The sequence below is a fragment of the Corvus kubaryi genome, unplaced genomic scaffold (assembly GCF_017639235.1).
Source record: "Corvus kubaryi isolate FWS band 111438036 unplaced genomic scaffold, C.kubaryi_AGA036_p1.0 74, whole genome shotgun sequence".
NCBI lineage: Eukaryota > Metazoa > Chordata > Aves > Passeriformes > Corvidae > Corvus > Corvus kubaryi.
In genome coordinates, this window is record NW_024582061.1 from 4,320,234 (window position 1) to 4,330,665 (window position 10,432).

The 10,432-nt window shown below is 46.6% G+C and overlaps 1 protein-coding gene across 4 annotated transcripts in view; it reads right to left on the reverse strand.

The window, feature by feature from the left end:
• The window catches only part of LOC121675326 (potassium voltage-gated channel subfamily A member 6-like), a 37,161-nt gene that overhangs the window by 8,443 nt on the left and 18,286 nt on the right, over window positions 1-10,432 (reverse strand). For 2 of the 4 annotated variants that reach the window (XR_006020056.1, XM_042050668.1), the window contains one exon: window positions 10,271-10,358. The gene's annotated coding sequence lies outside the window, so the exon portion shown is untranslated. Of the gene's footprint in view, window positions 1-8,585; window positions 8,777-10,270; window positions 10,359-10,432 lie in introns of all 4 variants that reach the window. The other 2 variants (XM_042050670.1, XM_042050669.1) reach the window with 2 other exon arrangements.

Consider the following 10,432-nt stretch of genomic DNA (forward strand, 5'->3'; position numbering starts at 1 on the left):
GCTTGTCCTTATTAAATTTTTTGGAAAGGACCACAAAGGTCAGTGTTTTCAGCTTAAAGTAGCTGAGAAGCTGAAGCAAGCACAGTTTTACTAAACTCAAATCCAACCTTCCTTATCAGCTTTAACTCAGTTGCTAGCCCCCGTGAAATCCTCATCTCTCTTCTCTTCACTGCTGCCCTAAATGCCTTTTTGAAACGTCCCAGGGGAACCAGCACACAAAATCGCACCAAAACAAACCCTGAGCATACCTTCCCCTTCCTTCTTCCCCCACTTTATACACTGAGCATGATGCCACAAGGTCTGGAATATCCCTCTGCAGCAGAGGCAAAGACAGCAGTTGCTAAGGACAACAGCCTGCTGGGGACAGCAAAACAGCCACGGTCCTGCTGCCTGCTCTGCTTCCACCCCAGCCCTGGGAAGCCAGGATGGCAGCTGCTGATGAGAAATGTGGGAAAGGGGCTTAGGGACAAGGGAATTCCTGCCATGACTGTGGCAGTGGCCATAGTCATCTCCACTCCTTACCTCTCCCCTTGTCCCTAGGGTTCCTCTATGATCAAACCCAGCAATGGCAATACAAGCAGCAAGTTCATGTCTCCTGTGAGGGAGGCTCAGGCACTGCCCAGGGAAGAAGTTCTGCCTCCTGTCCAGGTGGAATTTCCTGGGCATCAGTCCCTGCCCATTCCTCTGGTGCCATGGCTGGGCCCCCCGGAGCAGAGCCTGGGCCCTGCTCGGAGCCCTCCCTGCACACAGGGACACCCAGGGCTGAGGGCCCCTCTCAGCTGGGGCTCCTCTCCAGGCTGGACAGCCCCAGCTCCCTCAGCCTTTCCCTGTCAGGGATGCTCCAGGCCCTAAATCATCTCCTCAGCCTCTGCTGGCCCCGCTCCAGGAGCTCCCTGTCCCTCCTGTCCTGAGGAGCCCAGGACTGGACACAGCACTGCAGCTGTGCCTCCCAGGGCTGGGCAGAGGGGCAGGATCACTCCCTGACCTGCTGCTTGGAACAAGAGGCAGGATTTTGAAATGCACTTGCTATTGCTCCAACTCTGTTTCACTAAAGTCACTAGAAAAAAATTCCCAAAGGCCATGGTGTGTTTTGGCATTTTTTTTAAATGCCACCTTCTATCAAAGTTCTAGAAGTGTGAATTTATGGTATCTTGTGAGTGCCTGGCTGTTTAGTTAACTATTTATGCTGCCACTGTAGTTGCCTGAAGACCCAGTAGTGAAGTTTCCAATTATTGACAGAAAGGAGGGAAAGATGTGTAGAGGCACAGGGAAATATTCAGAGAATCACAGAATGGCTTGGAAGGGACCTTAAAGATCATCTCATTCCAGTGCCCCTGCCATGGACAAAGACACCTTCCACTATCCCAGGTTGGAGCCCCATCCAGCCTGGCCTTGAACACTTCCAGGGATGGGGCAGCCACAGCTTCTCTGGGTAACCTGTGCCAGGGCCTCAGCACCCTCACAGGGAACAATTTATTCCTAAAAAAAATAGCATTAACAGAAGCAACACTAACAGAAGCAAGTAAAGAGGGTCAACATCCCATTTATCCTGTTTCCAGCTGTGAAAATAACAATAGCCTCTACAGAAGTTGCAATCATGTGAAATCAGAAACACATCAGAGAAGCTCCTTGAAGGTCTCAGAGTAACCTGCTGCCCCAGCTGCACATCCAGCTCCTATCCCCATCCCTGGCAGTGTCCAAAGCCAGCCTGGATGGGGCTCTGAGCACCCTGGGCTAGTGGAAGATATCGCTGCTTGTGGCAGGGGCATTGGAATGAGATCATCTTTAAGGTCCCTTCCAACCCAAGCCATTCTGTGATTCTATGGTTCTAACTTCCCAGGCCTGCCTCACACCACCTGCTTGTGATTCCCTGCAGGAAAAAAAATGGCCATTTGCTTTATCTGGAGACAAATTAGTGTATCTAGAACTTTACCACTGATAAACACCCAACTGCACGCTGAGGAGAGAAAAATGTTATTTCTCTTCCAGAGCCAGAGGAATTGAGGTACAGGAAACATGAAATGTTAGATCCATCCCAGATCCCAACGCAGAATGTGCCTGCGAGCATCAGTCTGTCCACAGACTGGCATGGTGCTGTGGCATATCTGACAGCCAGAACTCAAAAAACATTCAAATGGGAATTTTAGTTACACTTCAAAACACTGAATTTCCAAGATAAACAGGTCTTGCTTCCCAACGATATGGTAAATAGACCAAAAAACCCCTTAAATTATAAAAAAAAGGCTTCCACCCTGTTCCACGCTGCCTAGTTGGCATCAGAAGAAAAATGTGCTGATATATGAATACCAGCTGAGAATTTGGCTCCATTTGCCTGAAACCAAGTCTCTGCATCAGCAGGGCTGTTAAAATATTTCAGCCATCAAAAACACCTCTTCATGCAATCATGGTGGACACAAAGACGTGACAAGAGTCCCTCTCCAAAAACATAAGGTTTTTGTAAGACTCATGCATTGCTTGTAAGACTCCAGCACCTAAATGTTCTATAGGACAGGAAGGAATTTGCAAGAGGATTCATCTGGCCCTTTTTACATATGCTTGCTTCTGAATCACCAATATATGACTAAATATAAACCATGAAGAGCTGTAATTGCTATTCTATGTATCCTCATATCCCTCTGAAATACCATAAAGGAAGAAAAACTACCAAAGCATTTAGGAGGATTACTTCCTAACAATACCAGTGAAAATCTACAAAAAAACCCCCAACCTTGCCAGATTCAAAGTGCAGATTTGACTGCTCAGTACCAGTCCTTCATGCTTGGAGAGTTGACACAAATCTCTGAAAGAGACAGTGAACTCCTCCCACCTGCAGCATATTTTCTTCTGCTGTTTTAACACCTTGGTCCCTGAGGGAAACTCAGGGGGTAGAAGAGAAGAACTTGCTTCAATTCCCTTCCTCTGGACCAGCTGGGAAAAGTGATGTCAGCCTCTTATCTCCATGGAGCATTCCAGGAGCTTTCAATTTACCTTGCAGTTAAGTGAGCTCTGGGCTTTGTCAGACAGAAACATTTTTGCATACTTTTAATTATAAGGCAGCCTGCAAGGGAAGGGAGAGTCTCAAACGAGGGGCCTGCTCCGAGCGTTTTGTGCCTGAGCCTGGAAAACAGGGATCAGATGAGCATGGCCCAAGCCCAGCACAGAGCCAGGAGCAGCAGGACTTGTCAGCATTTGGGTGTTCCATGCACAGGGACAAACATTTTCCTGTGGTTTTTTTCATCCTCACTGCCCATCTGTCTGCTACTGCTGTTGTGGCAGTGACAGAACACCCTGTCCTGAGGGAGGAGAGGTCCCCAGCCGTGCCTGACATTATCCAGGTGTCAGGGAAGAGATGAGGAGCACTCAGAAAGACCTCCCTGTCTAAAAGGTTTAGGGAAAACAAGGTACTGAATGGCTTTATACTGTCCCACCTTATTGCTGAGGCCCTGAGATATGCAGGACATCCAAAGGCCACGTGACAGTACTGGGGACTGTCCCCTTGACCCGAAGCCCAGTATTTAATTACCTTCCTTCCTAAGTAGTCTCTTAACTATCAAAAAACCCCACACAACGTTTTGATGCAATTACTAACAAGCAGAAATGCCAAGGCCAGAAGTACCAGTGGGTGGTTTTTCTACACAGTTCCCATGACTGGGGACGGAGGATGGAGAGGAAAGCTGCATCAGCCTCCAGAACCCCTCCCAGCTGCAGCTGGCTTGATCAATATGTATTCAGACATCTTCTATGGGGATGCTGATTAGTGGTTACTGTGCAAAGAACTCCCAACCCATCTCCTCTGAAATCCCCTTAGCTAAGTGTTAGTGGCAGCTCTTGGTTTTTAAAGAGCCAAGACAAAAGTAAGTAAGGGGGAGCTACAGCCCTCTGCAGATAGCACCTTTTCCTTCCATTCTCAATTCACCCAGAAAATTTTAGTAACAAGTTTTTTGCAGTTTCTAAATTTTTTTTTTTCTTATTACATAATCTCAGAATAAAAAGATCCTAAAAGCTGACCAGCTGAGTGGGAACAGGAGGAGCTCAGAACTCAGAATGACATGTTCTAACAAGTCCAACTGTGCTGGAAAAGCAGCTTGGTCTCATCAAAAAAACCTTCTCACCTGGGCAGGTGTTGCAGCTGCAGAAAAGAACAACTGGCTTGGCCCAGCCATAGCCAAAGCACTGGAACATCCCTTCTGTCACGCAGGATACATGCTGTAGTATCCAAGAGGTTTGGCCTGGCATTCCATCTCTTCTAGAGCATTTGAGTATCACCTAACTGAATTCAAGGAAGTGTTGGAGCTGACAGTGGAGCCACACTAATAATGAACAGGAACAACCAATGCCTACCACTACACTGCTTAAAAAAGAAAGTTTATTAAAAGTAAATAATAATAATCCCCTCCCTTCCAAAAGAAAAAAAAAAAAAAAAAAAAACACAAACCCCAAATCCATGTTATATCTTTCATTCCAGATCAAAGTTAATAAAAAAAACCAAAAAAACCCCAAAAAAACCAAAAAAACCCCAAAAAACCCAAAAATAAACAAAACAAACTCAAACAAAACCAAAAAAAAACCCCAAAAAACCAAAACCACAACAGCAAAAAAAAACAGGGCAAAATTTTGTATTTTTCCTTGTTTACATACATTTTCTTTAAAAAAAATAAAAGTCAAAAAACATTCAGAATATAAAGAAAGGGATCACGCACATTACAAAATTTTCCAAACATGCCTTTTATAAAGAATACCAAGGTGAAGTGAAATGAAACTTCTGTCACAAATGTTGCTGATTTTGAGGAAGGGGCACCTTTTGATGGAAAGATGTCCTAGAGAAATGTTTGCAGTCCACTGCTGAAAACAGTAGCAGAACATCAAATACCAGACTAATGCGAGAGTGAATACTCTACAAAACGTTTCTGAAAGTCAGTTCCAAGGACAGACTACAAAGATCAATTGCTTTGTCGTAAGCATGAAAGGCCATAGTCTACAGTTCTAAAAGGAATGTGCCAGACAGTGCTATTTCTGACACGCTAAAATATGAGAGTAATTCAGAGCCTGAGAACTACACACTGCTAAGGGTCCCTTCCAGCTTGGGCTATTCCATAATTCTGTGAGTGAACTGAGATCAGAAATAAATGCAACTCTGTGTTCATGGTTCAAATCAAACTCTGTGGCTTACTGTGTATTTCTTATAACTACTTTCTAATGTGGCTTGCTGCCATAACTCAAATGATGCCAAGTGCTTGGGACAGGCTCTTAAGACATCTTAAGGGCCACCAGATTTGTTTGCACCGTCCTGCCAATGTCACTGATAGAGCACAAGTAGTGTCCGCATTCACAGGCTTTCATGATGTGCATGGATATTCATAATATTTCCTTTGCCTGGCTTTTCTTTTTTTCCCCTCATTGAATCACAGAATCACAGACCAGCCTGAGCTGGAAGGGGGACCCACAAGGACCATCCAGCCCAACTCCCGGCCCTGCACAGACACCCCAACAAGCCCACCCTGTGCATCCCTGAGAGCATCCAAACACTCCTGGAGCTCTGGCAGCCTTGGGGCCGTGCCCATTCCCTGGGGAGCCTGTTCAGTGCCCCAGCACCCTCTGGGGGAAGAACCTTTCCCTGATATCCAACCTAATCCTCCCTGACACAGCTCCAGCTGTTCCCTGAGTCCTGTCCCTGGTCACACAGAGCAGAGCTCAGAGCCTGCCCCTCCTCTTCCTCTCCTGAGGAAGCTGCAGAACTGCTGTGAGCTCTGACCTCAGTCTCCTCCAGCTGAACAGACCAAGTGCCCTCAGCTGCTCCTCGTGTGGCTTCCCCTCCAAGCCCTTCACCATCTTTCTTCTCACAGGAGAAAAGCTAAAGAGCAGAACTGGCTGGCCAAACTGGAGATAGAAAAGACAATGGTTTCCTCACTGAAGTGAACAAAGAGCATCAACAAGCTGGAAGGCTCAAGGACAAAGTCAAGGACAGCTCCTTCCTGGCACTTCTGTGACACAGAGCTGGATGGACAGATGAAGCTCCCACCTCAGTCAATATTTTTCTGCCTCCTGAGCTTAAGGGGATATTCACCTCCACAAGGGAAAATTATTTGAGAGAGGTAAGAGAGCAAATGTGAAGCTTTGTTCTGTCTATGTCAGACCAGTGCCTGCAATAGGAAATTATTCTGCTCATCTCCTCAGGCCAGGGTGGCCATCAGGATCACTTGCTCTGACCTTCTACACAACAACACTGCTCCCCACAACTCCCTGACAGGAGGGTGTGGCCAGGTGAGGGTCAGCCTCTTCTCCAAGGGAACAAGTGACAGGACAACAGGAAAGGGCCTCAAGTTGCATCAGGGAAGGTTCAGGTTGCATATCAGGGAAAATTTCTTTACTGAAAGGGCAGTTAAGCATTAGAACAGACTGCCCAGGGAAGTGCTAGAGTCACCAGCCCTGGAAGTGTTCAAAGAATGAGTGGACACAGCACTTCATGATATGGTCTGCTGGGCATTGTGCTATTCCACTGAAGGTTGGACTTGATGATCTTGGAGGTATTTTCCAACCTTAATGATTCTGTGAGCAGCAGTTGTTGAAGACCCTACATCACTGCTTATTTTTGCAACAAATCAAGGAATCACAGACTGGTTTGCGTTGGAAAGGACCTTAAAGATCACCTCATTCTAACCCTCCTGCCAGAGGGGCAGGAACACCTTCCACCAGGGCAGGTTGCTCCAATCAGATAATCTAGCTGAGCTGCAGCAGAGCTGGTTCAAGGCTTTTCCCAGCATTAGACGCAATGTTCCAGTGATTCCAGGGAGCTCGTGGTAGTGAGGAATGACCACAGACTCCAGGAAGGAGGAAGGTCAGCAAAGAGCTGGAGAGCTCTGGATAGGAAGAAAAGACTGGACCAGGTGAGCAGCCATTCCAGGCTGAGGGGAAGAACAGTGAACAGAGTTTGGTGGGCTTTTTAAAGGGTGTGAATTTGCTCTCTGCCTCCAGACCAGCTCCTGGAGGGATGTGGTATCCCCTGTGCCATTCTACCCCACTCCTAGGACTTCTTTCTCTCCCCTCAGTCTCACAGAGGAAAAATACCTCCCGAAACTCACAGCTCCTCCCCTAGCTCTCCTTCCTACTCACAAACTCCAAGTATTTAATAGTAAAATCACCAGGATTTGGTGTTTTGTAGGTAAACATGTGCAGTATGGGAAATGATCTGGAGACACAAGAAATGTAGGAAGATCTCACAGTTTCTCATATTTTTCTTCTCCTTTGGTTACTCTACCCCAATATTTTCCTAAATACAGGTCTTGTCAGTCTTTTGCTGGCCTAAAAAAGTCAGGCTCTTCCAGCTTCCACTTGCAAAGCAGTTTCCATCCACCTGATCATTCTTGCTGTTCTTCTCTGCATCCTGCCTGACCAAATTTAGGTCACCAACAATGCACACAGCATTCCAGATGAGGCCCTGCAGAATTCAAATTTCCCAGGTGGTACTGAACATGCTTGTCCCGAGATTTTCCAAGACCTGTACCTTGATTTTTATGGCTGCATTACTCTGGTGGCTCAGTTAGTGACACTGGCACTCTGACAGGGAGCTGCTGGAGCCAGTCCAGAGCAGGGATACCAAGGGGAGCAGAGGGATGGAGCAGCTCTGCTGGGAGGAAAGGCTGAGGGAACTGGGATTGTTCAGGCTGGAGAACAGAAGGCTTTGGGGTGACCTCACTGTGGCCTTGCAGTGCCTGAAGGGAGCCCACAGGAAAGATGGAGAGAGACTCTTGGCAAGGGCTTGGAGTGACAGGACAAGGGGGAATGGCTTCACACTGACAGAGAGCAGGTTTAGATTGGATGTGAGGCAGAAATTGTTCCCTGTGAGGGTGGGGAGGCCCTGGCACAGGTTGCCCAGAGAAGCTGTGGCTGCCTCATCCCTGAAGATATTCAAGACCAGACTGAATGGGGCTCTGAGCAATCAAGATGTCCCTGCCCATGGCTGGGGGCTGGAATGAGATGGTCTTTAAGGTCCCTTCCAAGCCTGGCCATTCTATGATTCCACAAATATTCCTTCTATTCACCCTCATCTGTCCCATCTCCAGTGGTATTTTCCCTTATAGCAAACTAATGATTTTACACAAAGATTTCTGTCCAGCTTCAGGGAAGGCATTGCTGAGATCAGAAGAGTTAGAGCAGGGAAGCCCCATTTTTACAAACCTAGTACCCCCTGTAAATGGAGACTCTGAAACCAGCAGATGCAGAGCCAACCTGCCAGGACTGCAATGATTTTCACATAGCCCTGACAGCAGAAAAATGTAGGAGGCGCAGAGCTTGTCTCCACATCTACCTCTGCCACCCTTCTGTTGTTCTATTACTTAAGAATTGCAACTACATTTCTTCAGCTTAAACAACTCTGTCTCCTTAGGAAACATACATAGGCAAGAGGAAGCTAAGATGGAGAGTGGTCAGGAATCCAGAGCCAGCAAGTGCTCCATTCAGCAGGAGGAATGTGGTGGCCATGCATGCCCCAGGCCAGGCTGGCTCCTGCTCCAGCCAGGCACGTGAGGGGGGGTGTCAAGGACACAAAAGTGCCGAGCACAGCACAGCAGACAGGCACTCGCCCTCACCTTATGGTGTGGCAGTGGCACACCTTCCCCAGAGCTCCAGAGCAGAGAGGAAAACAAAGAGACTGTGGTCCAATTCTGCTTTCACCGGGGATAAATTTGGAGTCACTTCACTGACGTCAGCGGAGTTATTCCAGAATTGCACCAGTGTAAAAGAGGGCAGCATCTGCTTTCTGAAAATGGATGCCATCAAGCTAATTGAAAACAACAGATGCATCAAGGAGCAGCAAGAAGGGACGGTAATGTTCCAGTTTTCTTGTAAAATACCATTTGATTTCCCTCCAGAGAATGTAAGAGGATAAACCGATATGTACTCTAAAAGCTAAACCTTTTGTTGGTGTAAAATTCTATACAACCTTTTAGGTGAATGGACCAATGTGTACCTACACCACCTAAAGAGATCCAGCCTAGTCATGTGCACTTACAGCCCTCTTCTTTGGGCCTGATCCTTCTCTCACACTCGTTTAAATCATGGGTGATACCACCCACAGTCCTAAGGAAACATTTATCTAACCTTGGGTAGAGAGCAGAATCAAGGCCCCTCATTTCTTTAAACACACAAGGGCTAGATTTGGCAATTAAATAGATACATTTGTGATTTATGCCACTTTTTGACTATGGGTCTTCCAAAATTTTACACCACTGAATAAACATATTCATCTAGTGAAAATGAAGCCAAAGAAGGACTTGCTGAATTTTCAATGATATTTTGTGTGAAGATGACAGTTTCCCCTAATTCTTATCTCCAATGAATAGTCAACACAGCTTCAGTATTTATGGTGATCATGGAAATTGATGAGCACTTTCCCTCCTGCAAATCCTTTCTTTCCTTTCACTGAAAGGAAATTGTGCACAGAAAAGCTCAATTATTGCTTGGGCTCCTCTTATTAATTGGCACTACAGACAACCTGGATACTTCCAGTGGTGAGGGTTCATCAGGGAATGATATAGGACTGTCAAACCCACACTGGTCTCAGCTATGAGTTTCCCAAAGTGTAAAGCCATGTTCTGATATTCAAGTTCTTTGAAGCCTCAGACAGACTTCCCTGGAGCAAGGGAAAACCCACCCAAAGAGGGAAAAGCACATGGAATTAACATGTATTAACAGCATATGCTGCACTGCTAATTAGCACCATCCCTGTCTGCTTTCCCCAAAACCGTTTTTCTGGATTTATCTCCCTGGGTAGGGTCTTGTGTTATGTAGGACCCCACCCTGAACAGGAAGAGCTCCTTGAAGCTGGCAGGCAGTTTCCTCCACCACTGTCTTTGGTGGCAGCTAAGGACACGCAGCATCCCCTGGTTCCTTCCATCAGAGGATTAAGGCTTTTCATCTTGCCAGCACCTGCTCCCCTCCTTATGCCTAACGCAGGTGCCTGCAATTCAGGCATTCTCCTGTGAACCTGCTGATAACACGGCTCCAAATGCCTTCAGAAGGGGATCTGTCCCTAGTGCAAACTTCAAAGAGCAATGATGAAGGGCTGAAGGCTGTGCTTTTGGTTACAGCAGCACAAACAGAGCTATCTTGTGCTCACAGGGCTGCCAGGGAGGGCAGTATCTTCAAATTCCCCATAAATCTGTCCACATCTTTCCACCATTGAGAAATAAGTGCATAAAATGCTGCTGCTCTTAACTTCTGTCAATATAAACTTTAAGTTAAGCTCAGCTCTGCTGAGTTTAGTAGGACTTACATGGAACTTGAGTCAGATGAGAGCTTTTGGGAAAGCTGTGGTTGACTCCTGCTGTAATCTGCAGATCCTTCCCTGATGTAAACAGGACCTCAAGAAAAGAACAAACAAAAAGAAGCAGTTTAACAAACAGTACATATGCTAGGATTTGATGCAGAAGGTTGA